Below are 12,436 nucleotides of genomic sequence, written 5' to 3'. Positions count from 1 at the left end.
GTAAGCAGTCAGCTTGTGTAAAAGAATATTGAAAATACCAAACTATCAACATATTTCCTAAGAGTTCATGGCAAAATTAAAAGCAGTCAAACCTTCAAGGTAGAAGCAAGTACACACTCAAATTGCCAACTAGGAACATAATATTGATACCTAGAAGCAAACTAGAAATTTTGTTGTTTTTGCAGAGTAACAGCATAAAACCAGTAGAGGGAGGAGTAAAAAGAAGATATTCCAATCAAGTTGTATTTGGAATGCCACAGACAATCAGTGGAGAAAACTCTCATGCAGAATTCTTAAAAAGAATTATTAATAAGAATAATGCCATTATCTTTGTTGTTAATTTGTTTTGCTTTGTTTGGGTTGACTGTATATAATGTTTCAGTCTATGGGGAATTGATAAACATATTTTTTAATTTTTTTTCAGCCTGAAAACAACATTATGAAAAAAATGATAGAAGACATATACTTTATCGTTATTAGAAAATGAATGAAAAAAAAAGACTTCAGAGAAGTTATAGAATTTATTGAAGAGAACATTGCAAGACAATTGAGGCACCAATATTTAAAACCTAATAGTCTGATACAAATCTCTCCTGTAATTTTCAAATTTGTTTCAATTATGTGGCAAATACACATTGTGTATCTGTGTGTTTATTCACACATTCGAATACCATAACTTTTGGTATAGATCTTTCATTCATTTTTTTATTAGAATTGTTATTTTTCTATTAGTGTTCCTTTTGGAGGGAAGTAATGATGGTTGCCTATGTTGGTGTCAATGACCCAAGTAAGTAAAGCTTTGTTCTCTACAATCTTTATACTCTTGAAAAAATTGTGAAAAATAGTCTTATTAAACTATATTTGAAACTAAATACAAAATGTTGTTACTTCCTATGGGAAACAATTTTACCAGGGCAGACAATAGTATTGAAAAATTATCTGGCAGCCCTGGTTTGAAAGAACAAAAAATAAACAATTCACAACTTCTACAAATAGTAATCACACATCAGCAATACCTAGTGGAAATGTAAAATAACATTATTAAGTTGGAAATAAAATATGTTCAGATTTCACTGGACTCACCAGTAGAATATGGCCTTTGTTAGCAAGCTTTTTTGCACTGTGACTACAATACTCATAAAGAAAAATCTAGAACAGGGAAAATTCATTTTGGCTCATGGTTCTAGACATTTAGTCCATGGTCTGCTGGGTCCATTCCTCTAGGCACAAGGTGAGGTAGCAAAAATCATGGTAGAAGAGCATGACAAAGGGAATCTGTTCCCCTCATGGCAGCCAGAAAGCAGAGAGAGAGGAAGGGGCTACAAGGAAGTGAGCCCTACAGGTCATACCCCTAGTGGCATACCTCCTCCAGTCACACCTCATAGTCCCTTCAAATTTACAATGTATTGATTAGGTTATGACCCTCACTATCCAATAATTTTACCTCCAACATTCCTAGAGGTAGGCAGGAGGTTTTGAGGACTTCTGGTATCCAAACAAAAACACGACTCATGAACCAGGTTTATGGGGTACAGAGGGGCAACTTAGAACCTATTTCAAATGCAGAGAAGCTGGTAATCAAGTTTGGTAGATTTGAAGTGATGCTAATGTGATTCATGATAAAAGAAAAAGCATGTCTTTTTATGGATACTTTGAGTTTCCTGTTAATAGAAACAAGAAGAGCGATGCCATTATCTTTGTTGTTAATTTGTTTTGCTTTATTTGGGTTGACTGTGTTGATTGGAAAGGGGGTATTAGAGTCTACGTTTGAACTAACTTCCCCTCATTTAAATTGGTGACTAGAGATGTATGTATTCAAGATAATACTGTCTGTGTTTTCATGTTCATAATTTTTTTCCTTTAAACACACAGGCCATGAAATCCATTTTATCTTACTCTCAGATTGGCATTTTCAGTATTTTCAACACTGTGTGTGTGTGTGTGTGTGTGTATGTGTGTGTGTGTGTGTGTGTGTAGTTCTGAGGAGTGAGCCCAGGGGCATGCTATGGTTGAGTAAAACCCAGATCTTTTAATTTTTTTTTCATTTTGAGATGGGATTTGCCAAGGAAGCCTGCTTTGAACTTGAGATCCTCCTACCTTAGTCTCTTCAGTTGCTAGAACTATGAGTACTGCCACTACACCAGGTTATTTTCAACAATTTTTATCCCCAAATAAGCATTGCATTATTTTGACATACCTTTGAAGAATCAATACTCAAAATATGAACTGAGTCTGAGGTTAGGTTGATCCTCTTCCCCAAGACTTCATATACTACCTACACTTTAGGACAACAGTCTAAAATGGAATAATTAAAGATCAATTTGTAAATGGGGTATTTGTTATACTAATACAATAAAAATATAATGCAAAACTTGATGATTTTTATCTTTTTAAAGCATAGTCATAATTCCTGTATAAGATCAACAATACAGAGGTAAGGTTGATTTTGCCATATGATATTTGGGTAAACTAGACACTTAAGGTTTCAGATGCTTGCTGAAATTCTCAGAGAGACAGCAACAACCAGCAATGACATTTTATGACTCCATGTTTTACATGTTCATCTCCATAAGAAATCAATTTGCAAACTAGTAGGACAATGCTCTGATATACTTGCACTGTTTTCATTATAAAGGCATGAATGAGAGGGGATTGAATTCCCAAGAGTATTTCTAGGTGATGCTATGAGTTACAGTTGAATGTAATGAACCCACAATCATCTCACTCAGCTAAGTGAAGATATTTGTCCCTGACTTGGCTTCTATTGTCCTTATAGGTAACTTATAAAAGTTATAGAAGAATAAAGATGTCTGTAGTTTCTGGGGAGACAACAATAAGTAGTGCTTGTACCATACTTTGCAGATATGAGCAAGTCCAGGGAATCTTGTCTGCAGATTATTTGTTTATAAATATTCTTCTTAGAAAATTTAACGAGTTAGTCAAATCCTTCTGAAGTCATACTATTTATACAATGTGATGCTAGGGTTTCATTAGGATTACCTCTTCTAAATGAGCTAATCAATTTATGTCACCTCAGTTTTCTTTTAGCTTATAAATACTATGTTCACTCAGAACTACTGATGAGTCCCACCTAAATTTCCCATAGAATTTCACTGGAAATGTACATTTGGACTTTAGAAGAGCCCTATTGTTTTTATACAAGATAAATCAATTTGGTATTCATTGAGGCTCATCTGCAAGCCCACAGAACTCCTTACCATCCTTCAACTGTCCATTTGATTTTATTCCTCATTTCTAATGACACCACTTTCCTCTTAACCTGGAATCTCATTTGCTTTCCCCCAACTACTCTTTAAGAGCAAGCTAAAATGCAATCTCCAGAAAATAAAACTCTTATCAGTGCAGTTTTCTGTTTTAGCTTCTTATTTTTTTTTCCACATGAAATCCTGTCAAATGATAATCATTTGCAAAACATTATGTTAGACACTTTTTAGGAATATATATGTGTGTGTGTGAATGTAAATACATATGTACATATACACGTATACATAAATATATATACACAATATATGTATATATCTATGTGCATATACTTCTTCACAGACAATACAATTAGTAAATGATGGAGCCATAATTGGAACAGAGTAAAAATTGAATTTTGTACACCATTTTTGTGTGTCTCAGACCTATTACTTCAGGGTATTTTCACCTTTAAACATACGATTTTTGTGGGATTGGTATCTGTGTTTCTTTTGCATACATTTGAGAAACTTCAAAGATGGACAAATGTTTGTTTAGTTGTAATATACCTTAGAGAAAGTGGTATATCTTTAAGATACATGACAAGAATAAGAAATTTTCATTTCATTTTTTATTTTTTGGGTGTATGGGGATTGAACTTAGGGGCACTTGATCACTTAGCCACATCCCCAACCCTATTTTGTATTTTATTTAGAGGCTGGGTCTCACTGAGTTTTTTAGTGCCTGCTTTTGCTGGGGTTGGCTTTGAACTTGTGATCCTGCTACCTCAGCCTCCCGAGCCAGTATGATTATAGTGTGTCACAGCACCCAGCAAGAATAAAATTTGATGTGACAGTGTTGATGATAATGGGCTATATCTGTGGGTGCCTTTTGGGTTTGAAAGGTGAGTAGGGAGTTTTTCTGCTCAAGATAACACAAGGTAGAACTAGATTCAAGTTATTCATGGTGTAAATTTGCAAATAGTGATACACAGCACCAGGAAATAACTTATATCAGAAAAAAAAATACTTAAAGTAGGACTTTAGATAGAATCTAAGCTGCATTTTTCACTGAACTGCATAGGAATACTCATTGTGTGCTTCATATTTCCTGAAAATAATTTGCTTTCCTTTTTATCACCCCTCAGATGGAGAAGCAGGAAATAGAATAGAATTTTAAGTGAGAAACTAAAAGGGTTATATCCTAGAGAAGAGTTACTCTTCAAATGGCTGAAAGGGAATGCTAATCATGATGCCCAGAAGAAGGGACATTTGTGTCTATATATGAGCCAAGTCAGCATCATGTCAGTTCACCTGAAGGACAGAGAAAAGGTTCAGGAACTACAATGATTGATACTCAGCTAAACATGTCAAACATGCCTGGGTTGTGTTTCCTTTGTTGTTGTTGTTGAATAGATATTCCATACCCCCTCTCCCCATTTTAACACAGAAGTGAAGGTAGAAGTTTTTATTCCTAAATCATTGTAAAAGAGGGTTCATATAAATAGAGACTTTATGGAGAAGAAACACACTTGTGCAACCATATATAGATACCATTTTTACTGGATTATTATTAAACACATATTAGAGTATTGCAAATCATCCCCATAAACACTGCAATGAGTGTAAAATGGTGTGCAATCACAGAGGATCTCTCTAGCAAGATTAATATCAAACTTATTTAATGCATTGTGTCCTGTACTCTCTGGCTTGCAGAAAGATCTTTTGGTAATTTAAAAACATCATTATAGGCACAGAAACATAATAATTAAGCAGATCTTCAGCATAGTCCTAATAAATGCCATGAAGGACTACATTTTGAGAATAAATTAGGCTTAGACAAATCATAAATATTGTTGGAAGAGGAGCATCTTTTCCCTATTCAAGTCAAGATGAAATACTTCTCATTCGAGAAACATGATTTGAGGGAAAAAGACAAAGATAGCAGTAAAGAAAAAAATATTAATCTAGCTAATGGCTATCTTGAAAAGTTAGAAGTACAAAGAACCTTGAAGTTGATATTGCCCTTAATTCATAGTCACTGGAGCATGAGAATCCTAGAACTAATGTAGCCTCACAGATACTTAGGATTCTGCCAGGCTCCATTCAATACTAATTAAAGTTCTTTCAATGACAGGGTCATCGTGCTAAAACAGACCTTGGTTTTCAAAAAAGATAAGGAGCTGGCATTTCCAACTGAGCATTCAGACTGGGCTCCTGAAAATCTGCAGACATTATGTTCATTAGGTGTACAGGAAAGCAAGACAAATCTCTTCTGCTTTGCTCCTGCTTCCACTGTTTCCCCATTGCTAAGCACTAATTTAGGGCCAGAAGGTTGGGAGGGTTACCTTCTGTGAATCAATAAAAAAGAAAAAATGTCTGATTCCAAAGGTCAAATGGTCATTATAAATAAAATTTCTTGGAATTAAACAGACTGGAAACGAGTCCTGAACAGTTGACTGAGGACAACTTCTTCAGCCCAGCAGCATTAACCTTGATAATGATTCTGAATGTTAGTTCCTACTTGGCACTTGAGGTTGCTTAAGTAACCATAAAACATATAAGGAAACAGGCATTGGAAAGGGGGGATAAGAATATTTGTCTCTTTCCGTGCTTAACAGAATCAATTGTTAGTCATCATTTGGGTTATACTTGTCAGGGTATTAGACAAAATCACTTCAAGTTTAGATCTTACCAACTCAAAAGATTTTGTCTTAATAATTAGCATTATACTGTATCTAAATTTTCATTGTAGTTTATTCTTTTCGTACCAAAAGTAAATGATTAAAAGTTGCCTTTTAAAGACACCCACAGATACGAAAGTGATGCTACATTAATGAGTTATAATTTACATGTTGGCATTCTCAAGGCAATAACTTTTGCTAATAGTTTATTTAGATTCTAGAGGATGTAAAGGGAACCCAAAGAGAATAGGCATTAGGCAGCTATGATAGACTTTCAATAGTTTTTATGATTGATCATAAAATATCCAGGATGCAGGAGGATAAAGAACACCCCAAAATATGAAGACAATATTAGATAAATTGCTAATGAAGCACAAATTAATCTTAATTCAACAACTTTCCCAACATTCCACTCATTTCATCTGCATTAAATATCCTCAATTTAGATTCCTCTAGAAGATCTAGCAGCTAGTAAAACTTAATTTCGTATCCTAGATTGATCAACTTAAAAAAAAAATGGTGAAGTACTAAGAGGTTGAGATGCTTTATTTTTCAACTACTTCTAGAGGATTCTTTGTCATTTAATTATGATTCATTGGTAAGTCCTGAAAATGTAAGCTCACACACAAAAAACAAATGAACAACAAAGAAAAAAAAAAGAATTGGAATAGTGACTGGTGCTCAAACCCCTATATAAATTTCCCTAAAAGAAAACATATTTCCTCTGAATAGAAACCCCAAGAAAATATAGGCTTATATTCCCCATGTTTCTATGTGTATTTGGAAAACTTGATTGTTAGAGATTTCTTTGTTATACCAGATAGACATCTCCTTCCTTTTATCCTTAAACTATCAGTCCAAAAACTCTGGAGAGATATAGATAAAAGGCAAAATCTTTCTTCCAAATAATAAAACTTAGATGATGTAAAAATAAATTTCCCCATGAATGTTCTTTAATCAATAAAAACTTTTTTATATGTAATGTATTGATTTCTTTTCTATGCTGATTACTCCCCTGGAACACATTCCAGTCTGTCAATGTCATGATTTAAAATGTGATGTCCAGAGCTAAGTTCAATAGAACAGATATAGAATCATAAGAGCAAAGTACTGTATTTTTGTGATACACACTTTAGACATAATATTTGTCTTCAGGCAGTCTCTGATTGTGTCAGACTTTGAAATTACAATATAAAATTTCTCAAATTGTATTTCCTGGCGTCTAAGACTTGATGTATTTTTGATACATGAACACATTAAAGTAATATTATATGATTATCTGATTTAATAAATTATAACCCATCTTTTTTCCATTAAATGTAGACTCCAGTTCATTATTCTAATGCATCTGTCCTTTGCATCTGTGAAAGTCCAAGTTACTAACAATCTCCCTCGCCTGTTCTTGTTCACAAACTTGAGAAACTGGAAGAATAGATGAATGCTCCAGAACTCAGATCAGAGATCAAATTCACATCTCATCTCTTACTAATTATGTCATCTGAGCCTTTGAACTTCATTTCTTCATCCCTGGTAAAATAGTCACTCAATTCATGGCATTCTTGTGAGGATTAAAATTAATTACATAAAGTGCTTAATGCAATTTCTAACCTAAGGACAGGTATTTTAAGTAGCCATCATTATCATCATCGTTATTATTGTTTTCATTTAAGTCATTGATAACAATAAATACAAATTCATATCCTACAACTGGAGTTCATCAATCCATTTGGAACAACCAAGCTGTTTCACCTAAATCCATTTGCTCAATTATTCATAAATACTTATTACCACCCAGTTAATCTACTTAAAATTTAATGCCATTTCATGTAAAACTGTGCTTGGCAATTAAAATACCCAAGGTCACTTTATCAAAATTCAAATAATTTTAAATAGTTTTCCTGCTTTCTTATTTTTCACATAGTTTTAATTTTTAATAGAAGATATTTTATTTCTTTCTAAGACTTATCTAGGAGTCAGATGTAACAATAATTCATCAGTAATAAATTTCAATATCCATCATACTTGTAGGCACTGGATATAATACTAAATTTTCTCTGGTGCGGACATCAGTGAACAATCCATTTCCCCATCTTTCTGGAGGAATCTCTAATCATACTCTAAAATGGTGGAAGGCTCAGAAACTATGTTTTTATGGAAAACTTAGTGTATGTGACCTTGATTTGGCCAACTACTGAGCACTGGCTTACACCTGTAAGAAGTATGGCAAACTTCTTGTTTGGACTCTGGGCCACAAGGTCCATACTACAGGATGCCCGTCCACAGAAGGGGACTGCTTATGTACTTGCTGTCATGGCCTGTGCCCAGAGACCCCATCCACCATGACAGTACCCACATCTTTGAGGCCCCAAACCGCTGCAAGATGGGCCACTTGCACTGCCCGTTCCATGTGATTCTGGATCATGTCCTGCTTCTCTATGTGGTTAAGAACAGCCCACCTTGGATGCTTTTCTTCATAGAAGGACATATGGCAGTGGGCCTAAGCCTCCTTAAACTGACCCCTGTACAGCACTAGAGGGGCTGCCCCAGGTCTATGGGGATCCACATCAACCTCAGGAGAAGCTCCGTCAGAGAGCTTGTGCTGGGAGCCAGCCTCTCCAGGCATAACATTATCTCCAGAGTGTGGGGTTGCTGGCATTTTGGCTACACTATTGCTGGCATATGGCTACACTCCACCTATTTGAGGTGATCCTGAGCAGGCTAAAGGTGGATGAAGAGGTGTGAGGATCACAGGAGCATAGGCCAGCACTGTCTCCACATCCCTAGACTGCTCTGTCAGGGCCAGGAGGATTTGCCACTGAGCTGATTCACTCTGGGCTTCGGCTTCCTCATGACTGTGTTGTTTGGCAAGGCCGAGGACAGGCTCCAGTCCCACCAAGGTTGACTGTGGTCCAGAGATCCCAGCAGAACATGATGAGTCAACTGTGGCAGGTATGGGTGAGCCTGAGGAGTTCATCCCAGGAGGTCATGGCTACAAGGCCCCACAGGTCTCTGAGGCTCAGCTTGCCATATCTGGAAATCTCTACTTCTGGAAATTTTGGTATTTTCCACATATTAAAAAACATTTTTTTAAAAGATGTACACTTCAACAACTTTCTCTTCTCTTCTCTCTCTCTCTCTTTCTCTTTCATTAGCACCTTTTTTATTTCTTTCATTTTTCTTTGTCTTCAATGACATTTCAGTAGTTTTTTCCTGACATAATGTAATCTTGTTTTGTCTTGAGTTTAATTATATTGCATTTCTTCCTCATTTTCCTATATATTAATTTTTGAGGGTTTTTTTTGTATTGTATATTCACTTATTTTAACAGTACTCCTTAGTGATTTATGAGGATATTTCATTCAATTTCAAGTATTGCTTTACATTTTTTTAGCTTCATGTTCAGATTTCTAGAAAGATTTTTCAACAGCAGAATCATTTTAATTGTACTTTTTTACTGTCATTTTGTGTAAATGTGTTCTTCATTTTCTCATTCTGTTCATTTCATTAACAAAATTCTTGGTTTGATCTCCCTCTTCTATCCATTTTCTTCTTTTGCAGATTGTTTTCTGTGGCACTAATGGTGGTAAAACAGAAATGAAGGCTTGTCTTGTCTTGTTTCTCTTTCATTTCTGCCATATTCTTTGGTTATCACAAAATATTAATTTCCTTTAAATAGTTATCTGTATGTCACTTCCTTCCTTATATAGTTGATTGCCTCCAAGAACATGTTACTCAAAGGCTGCATATCCAAAGTCACACACGTTAAAGCCATTTTCTTGCAGCTAGTCTTAAAAATCACCACATTTCCTCCTATGTTCAGTATTTTGACATTTATCATCATTCTGCTTTTGTTTGGAGGGGATGATGTGATTGTACTTCTGATCCTATTTTTCTCCTTTGTATGGGATATTTTAAATCTCCCTGTTCACAGTTTTGCAGTAATAGAAGTCTGAAAATAATTCTTATGGTATTTCTTCTTTTCCCTGTTTTTGCTCACAGGTGATTTTAGGGGTCTGATATTTCTTGCTTCCCTACTATACCAAAGTTGTACACTCTATTTATGTTTTTTATAATCTCTTAATATATTTTACATTTTGAGGTATGTAAGTAGGTGTGAAGTATTAAAAATACTACTTACAAATATTTAAAACAAGTATTTCACACAGACTACAAAGATAAAAAGCTCTTCCTTTAACATGAGCATATTTTCAACATCACAATTCAACAGTAATATACAAATTCAAACCAGTGAGTAGTACAAATATGTCATATTATCTAAAATTAAAAATATCGGACAATTCCATGTGTTGCTGTATATATAAAACAATCTGAACTTTAATTTCCTAACCATAGAAGAGCAACTTGATAAGAAAACTCTAGGACAAATACTACAAATTCTATTCTAGTTGTATTATATAACCTACCGATTCACTTCATGTTTTAGAAGCAACAGAAACATCTACAAGATTTTATGTTCCATTAATATTCTTGTTAGCCAAAAAAAAAAAATCGAAATAACTCCACACATTCATTCAAATTAGAAAAGGCAAATGAATTGTGTATATTATCAAACAAATAAATACTATACAGAAATGGGAATAAATAAGATAAATCTATTGACAGCAACATGAGTGAATGAAATAAATTAAATATGTAGCAAAGAAGCCAAATACAGTGAAGTCCATGAATTTAGATCACTCTATATAATGTTTATAAGCATACACACATAATTTTTACTGTTAAACATCACAATAATGGTTATATTTAGAGAAGCAATAGTCAATAGGAAAAGGAATGATTTTCTTCTGTGCTTGCAATATTTAGTTTCTTTTTCACAAAAGCTTTCTAATTAGGTGCATGCATGTTATGAAATGATTTTTTCATCTCTATAATTTTATGTTTTTATATATGTATTTTATTCTTCATCACAATATTTAATCAAAAAATAGTACATTTGGCTAAAATATGATGAATTATCCTTTAATGTACTTTTATATATTTCTTAATATGTTTGAACACTTTTTATATAGATTGAAATATAATTATTTTTCTAACTTCCTCTTTGCCCAGTTTAATTTTAAGTCATGTTATTTTGTTAAAGTACTCTGTAAAACTTCCTTACACTTTATTCTTGGGAATAGAATGTAAAAATATGGAATTTTTGATCCTTGAAAATTTATCATTTGTTTAACAAAATCAACCAGGTTTGAAATTTTATTAGAAGACTTTAACTATACATTCAAAGCCTTTATTATTTATAAAGAAAATAATTTTTTCTACTTTTTTTGCAATAGTTTTTGAAATTGAATTTTTGACCTGAATTGTCTAAACTTTTTTACTATCTTTAGTGTCTTTAGTTTATGTAACTAGGAACTGTTTCTCACTTTGGGTGTATGGATGTGTGTGACACACACCTTCTTTCCAATCCACCATCTGCTCTCAGTCTTGCCACCAATTTGTTAAATGCTTTAATTTTTCAAAAATCCAAATTTAGTTTTAATTATTCTCTCTTCTCTATCTTATGTTTATTTCACATGTAGTTAATGTTGGGTTCTTATCTGTCATTTGCATTATAGTTTGGATTTTTCACGCATGCCAAGTCATCTAATTTTTAGCAATTTTTCTTTTAAGGTATATTCATTTAAAATTTTACATATCATTTTAGCACCATATTATTTTTATCCCAGACATTTGGGTATGCAATACATTAATGATCATTCAGTTATAAATCCTTTCTAATTGCCACTGAGATTTTAACTTTTACCAAAAAGTTATTTTAATGGTAGTTTTATTAATTTTCAAGCCCATGAGGATTTTATAATTATGCTGAATTTTTTCATTTCTAGTTTAATTCATCTGTAATCAGAACCCAGGCTGTTTTCCTGCATGCTTAAAGGCCCTGTCCACAAGCAATTAAAAAATGTTTTCTCTGGAAAAATAAAAATTCTTCAAGTTCTTGGTTTTGGGTTCTATATATATATACTAGATCAAATTCTTAAGCTTATTTAAATAGTCTATAACTCTTATTTTAGTCATTTGGTTCTATGAATTTCTAAGAAAAGTATGTTGAAATATACTCTCTGATATTTATGCTTTTTTTTTCTTTGCACAATTTGAAAGTAAATTATTAAGTGAATGTACTTTTAAAACATTTACATAATCATGGTAATTTGACCTTTTGATCATTGCAGTGACTGGTTTACCTAGTAATTATGTGACACTATAATTCGTATTGTGACTCTTTTATTTTTTAATTTAGACTTTGCAAGGCAGTATCATTGTTTTATGCTATAAAATGCATTTCATAATCTGTATACTAAGTGGTTTTTCTTCTTCCTTTATGCTCAGATCTTCCTTTGGTGCAACTTTTAGCATTTTCTTTAGAAAGTATCTGTAGGTGGCATGCCATGCCAACTTTTCTCATAAAATGCCTTTGTACCACTTCCATTTTGAAAGATGCCTTCAGTAATTACAACGGTCTAGCTGACAGTTATTCCTCTTACAGTATATTGACATTATCATAGTTCTGTCTTCTGACATCCATTGGGACAG

At 33.5% G+C, this 12,436-nt stretch overlaps 1 pseudogene; it reads right to left on the bottom strand.

Annotated features, from left to right (window-relative positions):
• Positions 1 to 8,540, bottom strand: part of LOC143380020 (eukaryotic initiation factor 4A-II-like) — a 69,797-nt pseudogene extending 61,257 nt beyond the window's left edge.
• Between the last annotated feature and the right edge of the window lie 3,896 nt (positions 8,541 to 12,436).

The sequence above is a fragment of the Callospermophilus lateralis genome, chromosome 14 (assembly GCF_048772815.1).
Source record: "Callospermophilus lateralis isolate mCalLat2 chromosome 14, mCalLat2.hap1, whole genome shotgun sequence".
Classification (NCBI taxonomy): Eukaryota; Metazoa; Chordata; class Mammalia; order Rodentia; family Sciuridae; genus Callospermophilus; species Callospermophilus lateralis.
The sequence above is the reverse complement of the archived record's forward strand: the minus strand, read 5'-3'. Positions and strand labels throughout refer to the sequence as shown.